The sequence below is a fragment of the Silene latifolia genome, chromosome 10 (genome assembly GCF_048544455.1).
Source record: "Silene latifolia isolate original U9 population chromosome 10, ASM4854445v1, whole genome shotgun sequence".
NCBI classification, from domain to species: domain Eukaryota; kingdom Viridiplantae; phylum Streptophyta; class Magnoliopsida; order Caryophyllales; family Caryophyllaceae; genus Silene; species Silene latifolia.
In genome coordinates, this window is record NC_133535.1 from 126,056,275 (window position 1) to 126,070,697 (window position 14,423).

A 14,423-nucleotide genomic window follows, 5' to 3' on the forward strand; every position below is an offset into this window, starting at 1 on the left:
CCTCACAACCCTGAGGGCAGCACTCAACCCAGGTATCTTATAAACCATACTCATCATTTTATATGCTACAATTAACGGTAAGCAAAAGAAAGAAGATTTATATCCATAGGCACATACGCTGCTCCTAAGGTAGCTCATCCATTCGTGATCTCATTACAATATTTATATTTTGTGTAACTACTGCTGTAACACCCCCTTATACCAAGGTGCCTTACCAGGACCACCCTACCATGAAAGTGTGTTACCATCTCGGTTGTCCGAGGTTAGTACATATCAAAAGCGTCTGAACTGAGCACATTTATTAAGGTACCGTAAAGTATAAAAGTTTACATCAACCAAATCCCAAACTGTTACAATAAAATAAACCAAATGTCTAACAACTAAGAAATCAAAACTAAGACTCGAACGGTGATGCTACGACTGGTGATGACAACTCTCCCATGACTGCCCAAAGCTCACCAAAAGCAATACCTGTCAAGTCTGCTCACCATCCCTGAATGGATCACAGCAGATTCCACAAACAACAACAGGGTCAGTATTACTCAATCACTATAAGACAAACAAACACGGTAACCAGCTGATCATCCTCCAATCCCAGTCTCCCGATCTCACACAGTAACCGACTACACACCGAAATGTGTAGCCCTGCCAGATTACCCATCGCAACAGGTAATCCTCGCCGCCAGTGGGTGACCGCAGCCGATCCCACCTAGTTTAGCTCATCAACGAGCGACTAACAATCCATGTCCCTTAATGTGCACATCCCCTCCCGTGGCGGGTTCCACGGAGGGCGAACTAGGGTGTGAAGCCACTCTCGCAAGTGACTCCACCACAATCACAAACACACAGCATCACAGCTGTCACAACATCTCCACACCAACACCGTCACAACAACACCCATACTCCGATGATCAACAGATAACAATATTTACAAAACAAACATGTCTTAAACAATGAACAGTAAACTGAGTAGGGAAAACCCTACCTTAGCAATCAACAGTATAACGGAAATCGAACAATCAGAAAGGCTCCTCTACGAAGTCTTCTCCTATACAATAACCACATAACACAATTACACATTGCACGATCCCCCATATTTCCCAATTCCATATAAACAGTAACCCCAAAAGAATACAAATGACATGAAAGTGAAACTTACCAACAGTAGAACAAGAGATTATACGCAAGGACCACGACGATTGCATACACCACGAGATTAGGGAATGATTAGGGAGTGATTAGGGAGTGATCGTAAAATGATTAGGGTTGGAAATGATGTTTTAGAAACTGACGTCGAATATAAAATAACCCTAAACATTCCCTAATCAAACCGATAAAATAACCCTCGCCAGACCGGATACTCGGTCGAGTAAAGCTATACTCGGCCGAGTATCCTCTACTCGGTCGAGTATTCTCCATACTCGGCCGAGTATTCCTCGGCAGAACCAAAACAAACTCCACAATTAACACTACTCGGTCGATTATACAGCTTAATAAATTTCGTAGTATTACAGTCTTTCCCCCTTAAAAAGAACTTCGTCCCGAAGTTCACACTCCAACCTAAAACGAGACACCACAAACACAAAAGGCACACCACAAACACAAAAGGCACACCACAAACACAAAAAGACTTTCCATACAAACATCTGTTAACGCAAAGAACTACACAAAACACCGCCAACCCGACTCAAAATAAGACAAAACACAACCGCGACCATCTCCTACCCCCTAAAAGGACAACGGTTACGTCCTCGTAACCAAACATACCTGATAAAAAAGGCTAGGAAAACGTTCTCGCATAGCGTCCTCGGGTTCCCATGTGGCTTCTTCCACATTGTGATTAGACCAAAGGACCTTGAGTAAGACCGTCTCACCATTCCTTGTCTTACGAACCTTGCGATCAAGAATCTCTTTAGGAACTTTGGCGTAGGACAAGGATTCATCAAGCTCGATGTTCTCCATCTCAAGGATATGCGATGGATCACTCACATACTTCCGAAGCTGGGAAACATGGAAAACATTGTGGACTCTATCCAAAGCTGGCGGTAAAGCTAATCTGTAGGCTACTTCGCCTATACGGTCCAAAATCTCATAAGGGCCTATAAACTTCTGACTTAGCTTACCTTTCTTCCCAAACCGCATCACGCCTCGCATAGGTGACACTTTCAAAAGGACCTTATCACCTACTGCGAACTCAATGTCTCTGCGGTGTAAATCAGCATAACTCTTCTGACGATCTTGAGCTGCTCTCATCTTTTGCCGAATTAACTGAACTTGTTCAACCATATCTTGTACTAGCTGTGGTCCTAAAACCAATGTCTCAGAACTATCATCCCAACAGACTGGACTTCGGCACTTCCGGCCATACAAAGCCTCAAAAGGAGTCATCCCGATACTCGTATGATAACTGTTGTTGTATGAAAACTCAATCAGGTCAAGCATGTCTTCCCAGCTGCCCCCAAACTCCATGACACATGCCCTCAACATGTCCTCTAAGGTCTTGATGGTTCGTTCTGTCTGACCATCGGTTGCCGGATGAAAGTCTGTACTCATCTTCAAAGTTGTACCCATCAACTCCTGCAGTTCTTGCCAAAACTTGGATATGAACCTCGCATCACGATCAGAAACGATATCCTTGGGTATACCATGTAACCGCACCACATGCCTCCTGTAACCCAGTGCCAGCTGCATCTTAGACCAAGTATCCTTCATAGGAACAAAGTGAGCTGACTTGGTTAACCGATCAACAATTACCCAGATCATGTTATTACCTTGCTGTGACCTAGGCAATCCCACAATGAAATCCATAGAAATGGACTCCCATTTCCACTCGGGTATCTCCAAGGACTGAATCTTACCCTGTGGTCTCCTCTGCTCACCTTTGACCCTCTGGCAGGTCAATCATCTAGCCACAAACTCAGCTACATCCCTCTTTATATTGGGCCACCAGAAAGTCTTCTTAAGGTCTTTGTAAAGCTTGTCACCACCCGGGTGAACCGAATAAGGAGTGCAATGAGCCTCCGTCAAGATCACTCTCCTCAACTCTGTATCCTCAGGAGCACACCATCTCCCATCAAAATGGACACTCCCATCTGTATGGATAGAAATTCTGGAAACTGTCCCACTCTCTACTCTTGACCTCCACTCCTGGATCTTAGGATCAAGCTCCTGTTTACTCTTGATGTTCTCATATAACTCTGGCTCGATCGTCAAGTCCCCGATGGTATCTCCCTTCCTTAACATAAAGATCCCCATCCTGGACACCTCGTCCCTCAGCTTCAGCAAGGACATGGCTGTACATGGCGAATGAACGCTCTTCCTACTCAAAACATCTGCAATAACATTAGCCTTACCCTCGTGATAGATGATCTCCATATCATAATCTCCGATAAGCTCCATCCACCGTCTCTGTCGCATGTTAAGCTCCTTCTGAGTGTAGATATATTTTAAGCTCTTGTGATCAGAAAACACCTTAAAGGTTGCTCCATAAAGGTGGTGCCTCCAAATCTTAAGAGCGAAAACAACTGCACCCAGCTCCAGGTCATGAGTAGGGTAGTTCTCTTCATATGGCTTAAGCTGCCTCGTAGCATATGCTATGACCTTCCCTGCCTGCATCAAAACACAACCAAGACCATTCTTTGAAGCATCGGTATATACCTCAAAGTTCTCACATCCCTCCGGCAAAGCTAGAACAGGAGTTGTGGTCAAGCGTTCCTTTAAGGTCTGAAACGCTGTCTCACAACTCTCATCCCAAACAAATCTGGTCTCTTTCCTCATCAAGGATGTCATAGGCCGTGCTATGGTAGAGAAATCTTTTACAAATCTCCTGTAGTAGCCAGCAAGGCCTAAGAAACTCCGGATCTCAGCAACATTCTTCGGCGATTCCCACTTGGTTACGGCCTCAATCTTGCTATGATCCACAGACACCCCTTTCTTAGATATAACGTGACCCAGAAAAGCCACCTCCTCTAGCCAGAACTCACACTTAGATAGCTTAGCATAAAGTTGATTCTCTCTCAGAGTCTGCAAGACTGTCCTCAAGTGCTCCTCGTGTTCTTCCTTAGTCTTAGAATAGACTAAGATGTCGTCGATGAAAACAACCACAAACCTATCCAAGAACGGTGCAAAGATCCGATTCATCAAGTCCATGAAAGCTGCTGGTGCATTGGTCAACCCAAAAGGCATCACTACGTACTCATAATGACCATATCGAGATCGGAACGCTGTCTTAGGAATATCCTCGTCTGCTATCCTCAGCTGGTGATATCCCGACCTCAGATCAATCTTGGAAAACACACCTGCTCCACTTAGCTGATCAAACAGATCATCAATCCAAGGCAAAGGATACTTGTTCTTCACTGTGACACGATTGAGCTCTCTGTAATCAATGCACAGTCTCATACTCCCATCTTTCTTCTTCACAAAAAGAACTGGAGCTCCCCACGGTGACACACTAGGTCTGATATAACCCTTGCTTAGAAACTCATGTATCTGCTTCTTCAACTCAGCTAGCTCTTTAGGTGCCATACGGTAAGGTGCTTTGGATATCGGACCTGTTCCCGGTTTAAGCTCCACACTGAAGTCAACGTCCCTCTTAGGCGGCAAACTCGGTATCTCCTCAGGAAAGACATCATCAAACTCTCCCACCACAGGTATCTCAGCAGCTGTCTGCGGCTCTACTCGACGATCTCTCACATGACAGAGAATCAAGGGGCACTTCTTCCTCAAACATGACTTTAAAGTCATCACAGCTATGAACTTACACTTAAGTTTTACCACAAACCCCCTATAGGACACTCTAACACCCTTAGGACCTTTTAAGGACACTCTCTTTTGCCGACAATCTATCTTGGCGTCATACTTACCCAGCCAATCCATCTCGACAATCACCTCAAACCCATCCATAGGAAACTCTAACAGGTCTACCGGTAAATCTACCCCTCCAACTACCATAGACACTCCCTTATACAACTTGAGACACGACACAGACTCCCCTGAAGGTATGAACACATCATCTTTTACAACCTCAAACTTCCCCAAACCCATGAACAATAAAGCTACCGGTAACTACATGAGCATCAACCTGTGCTTCTTGTTTGTCCATCATGAAAACCTTCCCACTATTTTTCTGTCCTCCACTCTGAACCGAAGCATTGGAGGTACTTGGCTTGGCTGCTGAATCTTGGGTGGTGCTGTTGTTCTGGCGCTGATATGATCCACCACTGCGGTTATAACTGCCCTGGTTGCTCTGTCCACCTATGTTGCCCCATGAACCTCCCGGTCGGTTACTAGCAAAACTCTGAGTTGGCCCTTGAGAAAAATTCCCTTGCTGAGCTCCTGAACCAGTGTCGGGCCTATAACTCGTGCATTCCCGTCTCCTGTGGCCTACGCCACCACAGTTGAAGCATGTAAGGTTTGAGTTCTCACTTACACTCCGACCTCCATTCTTCCCCCAGCCACAAGATCCCCCCGAGAAACCAGCTCCACCAGAAAAAGCCTTTGCATGGTTGAAGTTCCCTTTCTTGTTGCCCGACTGACTGTTGCTTCCACTGTCAGCCTTCCTCTTTTCAGCAGCAGTCCTCTCATTGATCTCTCTTGAGAGATCTACCATTCTCTCAACTTGGCCCGCTCTTAGGTACACCTCCTTAAGGTCAGTAGCAACCCCAGCTGGCATATGACTCACGATCTTGGCAGATAGACCCCTCTCAAAACGGAAAGCCAAACCCCTCTGTCCCAGCTGCATGTCCTCAACATAACGAGATAGCTCTAGGAACCGATGATAGTAGTCAGTGATTGTCATCTCCTCAGATATGGTGAAGGAATCAAACTCAGACCTCATCTTATGTCGGATATGCTCCGGCACAAACTGCTCTCTCATAGCGCTCTTCAACCCAGACCACGGAATAGCTCCCAGACCCTCAGCCTGGTAATAGGCTCTAGCATCTTCCTTGACGTTTTGCCACTACACAGCGGCTTCACCTCTCAGGTAGTATACTACCTGCTCAACGATCATGTCTTCGGGGCACTTAACCATTTCCATGAGAGCTTCAATCTCACGGTGCCACTTCTTGAGCAGCTTTGGTTCTCCCACCCCTTCATAAGTGGGAGGGTTGAAGCGAGCAATGATGATGCTGAGCTGAGTAGCATCCATCGGCTTCTTATTCCCCTTTCCCACATTTTTGAGAGCTTCGAGGAGGGCCTCTTGTTGCTCAATCATACGAGCAACCTCATCAAGAGTCATCTCAGAAGCTTGGATCTGTGCGGGGGTTCTTTTGGGCGGCATTTTGAGCTGATAAGAAACAAGGAAACGTAAGCACAAAAGCCTACGGCTCAAAATGTATCAATCTTCCGCCAAAGGAACACTCGGCCGAGTATAAGACGATACTCGGTCGAGTAACGACTACTCGGTCGAGTATCCTAGATACTCGGTCGAGTCATCGACTCCAGTAGCCGACCTTAAAAACCCAGAAAGCATACTCGGTCGAGTACCAACAATACTCGGCCGAGTAATCCCTACTCGGTCGAGTACCCCTACTTACTCGGTCGAGTAAACACGTATAGTAGCCAAGACTACTCACTGCCAAACAACACTCGGTCGAGTGCTTGGTTACTCGGCCGAGTACTCCCTACTCGGTCGAGTACCTGCCCTGCTCGGCCGAGCCCTACAAAAGACGGGTTAAAACAGTATAAACTCCCCTATCATGCTTTCTATTCCCTCATCAAACATACATAAACAAGAACTTTAGTGCCATGTTATAAACACACAATCATACTAATCATTCACATGCGAATTCCACTTCACCAAACTTCACGTACCCGTCCCTTCCCTTACTTTTCCATTCACGATACTTACAAGTTCCACATATGCCTTTTCAACCATCACTTATTATCAACATGAATCTACACATACATACGCATACAAGACACAACTTTCACACACTTCCCCATGTGACCGGCTCGAGTTAATAAGGGCCAAATTGCGACTCCGGGACGTCTCCCGAGTCTTTGCGGTAGCTCCAAACAACTCTTCCCGGGTTCATTTTATTTAGACTCCCTAAGTTCATTAGGTTCATTGGTTTAGGTGCCGGAATCTTCGGCTCTGATACCACTTTGTAACACCCCCTCATACCAAGGTACCTTACCAGGACCACCCTACCATGAAAGTGTGTTACCATATCGTTGCCCGAGGTTAGTACATATCAAAAGCGTCTGAACTGAGCACATTTATTAAGGTACCGTAAAGTATAAAAGTTTACATCAACCAAATCCCAAACTGTTACAATAAAATAAACCAAATGTCTAACAACTAAGAAATCAAAACTAAGACTCGAACGGTGATGCTACGACTGGTGATGACAACTCTCCCATGACTGCCCCAAGCTCACCAAAAGCAATACCTGTCAAGTCTGCTCACCATCCCCGAATGGATCACAGCAGATTCCACAAACAACAACAGGGTCAGTATTACTCAATCACTATAAGACAAACAAACACGGTAACCAGCTGATCATCCTCCAATCCCAGTCTCCCGATCTCACACAGTAACTGACTACACACCGAAATGTGTAGCCCTGCCAGATTACCCATCGCAACAGGTAATCCTCGCCGCCAGTGGGTGACCGCAGCCGATCCCACCTAGTCCAGCTCATCAACGAGCGACTAACAATCCCTATCCCTTAATGTGCACATCCCCTTCCGTGGCGGCTTCCACGGAGGGCGAACTAGGGTGTGAAGCCACTCTCGCAAGTGACTCCACCACAATCACAAACACACAGCATCACAGCTGTCACAACATCTCCACACCAACACCGTCACAACAACACCCATACTCCGATGATCAGCAGATAACAATATTTACAAAACAAACATGTCTTAAACAATGAACAGTAAACTGAGTAGGGAAAACCCTACCTTAGCAATCAACAGTAGAACGGAAATCGAACAATCAGAAAGGCTCCTCTACGAAGTCTTCTCCTATACAATAACCACATAACACAATTACACATTGCACGATCCCCCATATTTACCAATTCCATATAAATAGTAACCCCAAAAGAATACAAATGACATGAACGTGATACTTACCAACAGTAGAACAAGAGATTATACGTAAGGACCACAACGATTGCACACACCACGAGATTAGGGAATGATTAGGGAGTGATTAGGGAGTGATCGTAAAATGATTAGGGTTGGAAATGATGTTTTAGAAACTAACGTCGAATATAAAATAACCCTAAACATTCCCTAATCAAACCGATAAAATAACCCTCGCCAGACCGGATACTCGGTCGAGTAAAGCTATACTCGGCCGAGTATCCTCTACTCGGTCGAGTATTCTCCATACTCGGCCGAGTATTCTGTAACACCCAGGATTTGTAGGAGCGTTGTTGACTGACCATGTTGACTAAACAGACCTTAGGAATGATTGGTGAGAGATCAGACTGGTGATAGGAGACATTTTGATTAGTTACTCGACCTAGCGGAGGCCACTCGGCCGAGTACCACCAATACTCGACCGAGTGGAGTCTACTCGGCCGAGTGTTCCTATACTCGACCGAGTATGACTGCTGTCGACGCGTTATTATAAATGCGAGTTCGCGAGATTCATTTCTATTTTTTTTCTCATTTCCTCGGCAGTTTCTCTTTCTCTAACCCTAGACCATCACCCTACTCAATCACTCCATAGCCTCATACCTCTAAGGAGTTAGCCTAACCCCTACCATGGGAACGTCGGGACTCGCGGAGCAAGGAGATCGTAAATGGTGGTTGTCTATGTCGTCACCGATGTGCAAGGTTAGGTAAGTTACTGCCTTGTGTCCTTTTGTATGATTATTTGAGTATAGTTGTGTAATAGGATATGGTTACCATTGTTAGGGTGCTTAATGGAGTTGTGCGTGGCTATAGATGGAAGTCTTTCATACTTTGTTATGAGGTAGGGTCTCCCTACTCAGTCTACTGTTAATCGAATTGAATTTTATGATTGTATTGTGAATCATGGCTATCCGCTGATCATCGGAGTATAGTGGTGGTGGTAATGTTGACGTTGTCGTGCGACTGCTGTGATGTTGTGATTGAGATTGTGGTGGAGTCACTTGCGGGAGTGGCTTCACACCCTAGTTCGCCCTCCGTGGAACCCGCCACGGGAGGGGATGTGCACATTAAGGGACAGAGACTGTTAGTCGCTCGTGAGGAGCTGGACTAGGTGGGGATGGGCTGCGGTCACCCACTGGCGGCGAGGATTACCTGTTGCGATGGGTAATCTGGCAGGACTACACACTCCGTGTGTAGTCGGTGTGTATACGAGGTGGTGAGTTGGGATAGTGGATGATCAGCTATTTACTTTATTGTTTTATCTTATATTTGATTAGCCATCTTGACCCCGTGTTGTTTTATGGTGTCTGCGGTGATCCATTCGGGGATGGTGAGCGGTTGGCTTAGCGGTATTGATTGATTACTGCTGCTTTGGGATTGGAGGGATCGAGTCATCACGCTACTGGTCTAGAGATGTAGAATCACAAGTGTTGTAATTGAACTGTGTTCTAGGGAACTTGAATAGAATGGTATTGTAACAGATTCTCTAATGATATATATTGTTCTTGTATTGTCTAATTTGATCTACCTCCTCGGGAAACCGAGATGGTGACACCGTCATACACTGGAATGGTCCTTGGTAAGGCGTTCTGGTGTAAGGGGGTGTTACAAAGTGGTATCAGAGCCGACGATTTTGGAACCTAAACTAACGAAATTAAAGAACATAGGGTGTCAATTAAAATGAACCTGGTGTATGTACGTTGGGAGCCCCAGCCGATGCTAGATTTTGGGTGAGTAGGCGCCCTCATTTCAAAATCATGGCCCCATCGGACTTAAACCAGACACGGGAAAAGGGTAGCTAGTGTGAGTCGTGGATTGCTAAGTGTTGTGTGCTGTGTGTATCTATTGTGTGCGTATTTATTAATAGAGCGATATAAGTTAGTTAGATGTGTAGAAAAGTGGAAGGGAATATGGAATTGTTGCAATGTGTGATCAGTGACAACTTAATCAATTTGTTTTATTTGGAATGTGTTAGGTGTAAAATTTTTGGATTGCAATTGTGAATAAGGTGTGTGTCTGGTGGTTAGCGGAAGTAGAAATGATGTGATATAGAACTAAACTTGGTAATTATCGTAATTAGATTGTGACATGTGCCTTATGGGTACAGTAAAATAGTTTCTTGGTATAGTGAGGGATGAAGTGAAAGTAATGATTGTTTGGAGATGAATGTGGAGATATACGTGTTGTTGTGTGTTTACGTGGTAGGAATCAGCCTTAATTGTGACGAGCCGGAATCCCGGAACTCCGAACGATGTTATTTGGTTTTGCAGGAACAGTGAAAAGTTATGACTCCTTCCTTATTTCGAAAATTAGATTGAGTAGATGCGAGTACTCGACCGAGTGGACCAAACTCGGCCGAGTGTCAGGTTACATAACCAAGTGCTCATTTTGTTAGAATAATAATCTATTCTGGTCCTCAAAACTCGACCGAGTAAGAATGTTACTCGACCGAGTATTTCACACTCGGCCGAGTATCGTTAGCACTCGACCGAGTAGTGAACACTCGGCCGAGTATTCCCAACACTCGACCGAGTGTTGCTGTAGCAGGCCAATTGCGGGTTATACAAAAAACCCTAAATTCGTGCCTTTCTTTCTTATTTCCGCCTCCCATCTTCATCTTTTCTTCTCTCTAAAACTCCATACTCCTCTTCTCTCAAGCTTTTGGGTAAAATCTTGGTGCCACACTTGTCCTTAGTTGCCCTAACTCAGTTTAAGGTAAGATTTAAACTCAAATTCCTTTATTGTTTTCAAAGGCATTGTGTATTAGTATACTATACTTCGATTTCTTGTCAAAAACAATTGAAATTCAGTCTTAAACTTATTAATTGATCAAATTTGACTTCATATAGGCTTTGTGTACACTTTTGGTTGATTATCTTATGATGGGGGGGTTATCAAAAACGAAATTCGCATTGTTATAAATTAGTATTCTCCGGTTTGAAGTGATTTGGAATTGGAACCATATGAACATTAAATAATTGGTGATTTTTCTGATAAGTTGTCCTAAAAATATTGTTCTTAAATCGGTATACAAGTGAAACAGTCCGTCTTTGTGTTGAGAGTTTTCAATGTCAATCCTTTGTTAAAGATAAATTTTCTTGCAGTATGGTGAAAACTAGAGGTTTACCCAACAAGAGACCTCGCGCGGAGGTCCAACTCGAGGTTGGGCAAGGTAGCAGTGGACCGGTTGTACCGCCGGTGGCGGCTCATCCATCAGTAATTTTCGCTAACTTTGATCACCGTAAGGCTTTCGTGGCTCTTATGCGTCGCCCTTTTCGCCCCACCCGTTGTGTCAACCCTAGTATTCTTGAGACTCTGGGGATTAAGGAAGACATAATTCACATTTTCAAGATTTTGGGCATGGAGGGGTTGTATCACTTGAGAAAGAAATCATACCCTCACTTGACCCTAGAGTTTTTGAGTTCTTTTGTGTATGATAAGAAGGGAAAAACCGTCTCTTTTCGTCTCATGAATAAGGATCATGAGCTTACCACGGACGAGTTGGTGACCATTTAGGTTTAGAGGCCGAGGAGGATGACTACCTTAGTGACGTGGCCAAGAACAAAGTGGCGCACCTCGGTACCTACCTTATTTGACCGCGCACCCCCCCTACCGTCGCGATGCCATGTTGATTAATGATATTCAAAGACGTTTCCCTTCGTATGTTTCTAAGGATGTTGACCTGTCTACTTTACTCGAGAGAGGACGTGAGTAAACTCAACTCTCACGAGGTCATGCTTCTTGTGTCCTACCTTAACCTCCACCGCCGGAAACCGTTTTACTACAGTGCTCCTGGTATAGTGTGCTCTAGTCCGGAGCGCATGGCACGATCCGAGACCCGATTTGTTGCTTGCGGGGCCATAGTGACCCGCCTAGCTCGGCCGACCGGCCGACTTTGAGGCCCCACCTCCTGAGGGGAATGAGTATGTTGAGATTGTACCTACCATGGACGCCTTGATATTGGCGTCGAACCGATGGTTGAGGAAGATGGATGATGGGTCGTATGCTTGGAGGGTGAGAGGGACTATGTGGATGGTACTTCCGGACCCGGCTCGTCTCCCCCGTTGTTGATCATTTGGCCGAGTGGGAGCCTTGTGGCATCCCTGACCTGAGCCCTAGTCTTACCCGATCGACCCTCGGATTCTCCCCGGACTTACCCGAGCCCGTCACCGTACACCGAGGGACGGCGGCAGCACCTCCCCCACCTAGGGAGCGTCGTGGCGTTAGGCGCCCTAGGGTAGACCCGGTTGTGTCCGAGCCCTGTTACTCGCCCCCGACTCCTACCCTTACCATCCTTATCGGTATTCGCCGTACCCTACGGTGCATGACCCTAGGATGCGGCCTCATGAGTGGGCCGAGCGGATCTCTTCTACTTTGGTGCTCCGCAACCTTCATGAGATGACCCTTAATCGGGGCATCGGGACCGATTTGGCACACTGTATGGTGGAGAGGACCGGAGTGGATACGGGAGTGTTCCACGATTCTGGGGTGGACCCGAGTTTCTGGAGACCTCCGGAGGAGACCGAGTTTGGCTACCTCGCGGGGCCGTGGGGAGCCAACTCCGGCGATCACGGGGGAGGGGACTACTCGGCGGCGAGGTTTTCCGTGCGGGGAGTTCGGTGCGGTACCTGCGCGCGGGCGGCGGTGATGACATGGAGGAGGGTCCTCATTCTTTGATCTTGGATGTTAGACTGATTTAGTTGATTTCTTGGATGTTAGACTTATTTGGTGGCGATAGACTTGTTTTGTTGTGTCAGATTTATTATCTCTTCTTTAGATGTTGCTTTCGGTATTTGGTATTTTTCGTTGGATGATCAGTATCGCCATAAGGCCGTTAGTTAGCTAATTATCGTAGGCGGATGTGTGGAATGTCGACTCTGGTTGGGATTTGTTATGTTTATTCTTCTTTGCGGAAAGTATTGTGCAGGTTAATTGTGAATACTCTATGTAAAATCGTTAAAACGCCCTCTGGAAATGAAAACTCGGCCGAGTATACGCCGTACTCGACCGAGTAGAGCTCACTCGGCCGAGTAGACAAATTCACTCGACCGAGTATTGCTCACTTGACCGAGTAGCCCTCATACTCGGCCGAATGTTGAGGTAACAGAAGGCACAGGTGAAGTTTATATGATAACTGTATAGAGGAGTGGTCCATGTCTTATTACGTTATTTTATACCATAATAATCCACATAGGTGAATGATAGTTATACCATGGATACGTGATTGAGAATGTTTGTGTTACGACGTTGCTTGGTTGTCAGGAACTTGAGTGGTTTCAGGGAGGAAGACTCGAACCATTGAAATTATGTGAAAGGTAACACCTTACGCAACCAGCGTAGTGGTTGTAATAAGTTTTATATGGAGATATGTTTGGTTACAGTGATAATTACCTCAACGATTTTCGCGTCACACTGCCATTTCTCATTAATTAAACGGACCGTGTCATACGATATTAGGTTGCTGTAATGTTTTGGTCCTTATGAGTCACGAGTATGTAGTGTCATAATCTGGGGTATGCTACAAGGGTCTATGAGTAATGTCACCGTCATGGGGTGCGCGTTAGCTTTAGTTAATAGTGAACTTCGGGGACGAAGTTCCTTTAAGAGGGGAAGAGTAATGTCGCAGAATTAAGTATTTAATTATGTAAGATGTGTGTTTGGTTATACCTATGATTTTGGAATCACATGTATGTAGTTAGCATTCGGAATTTATGTTCATGTTTCCTTGAAGCGATAGCTTATGTCGATGTTTCCTTGAAGCGATAGCTATGTGGTATTCGAGTAATATAAAGATTATACTATACACGGGGGTCTCAACTCAAGTGTGATGACAAGTATTTTATTTATGAAAAATGTATCTTAATGATGTATAAGTAGTTAATTTTATGAAATATTTAGAATCATAGGTATGTTAGGTATGCTCACATTCGGGATTACTGGTTTACAATTATGTTTTCTTTAAGCTGCATCTATGTTGTATTCAATTAATGTGAAAAGTTTTATGGCGCAAGGGTATCAAGTAATATGAAGATTCGATTCAATTGATGATAAATGATATACGTGTTCGGAATGTGGTGATGGTGTATTTATGTGCTTCGCAATGGTGTATCGCCTTGCATTCGTGAATTTAATATAAACGTATGGAACGTGGTAGTACAAGTGTGTATGGTTTTCTTACATTGTGTAAAGTGTTGCAATTGCATATTTGTGTAGGTATAGGGCGAATACTGTTTTGTGAATAGGTTAATGTTTGCGAAGGTAGCTGTGATAGGTGATTGTTGTGGAGTAAGATGGCTAATGGTAATGTATGGATAGTGTGAATTTGTGTA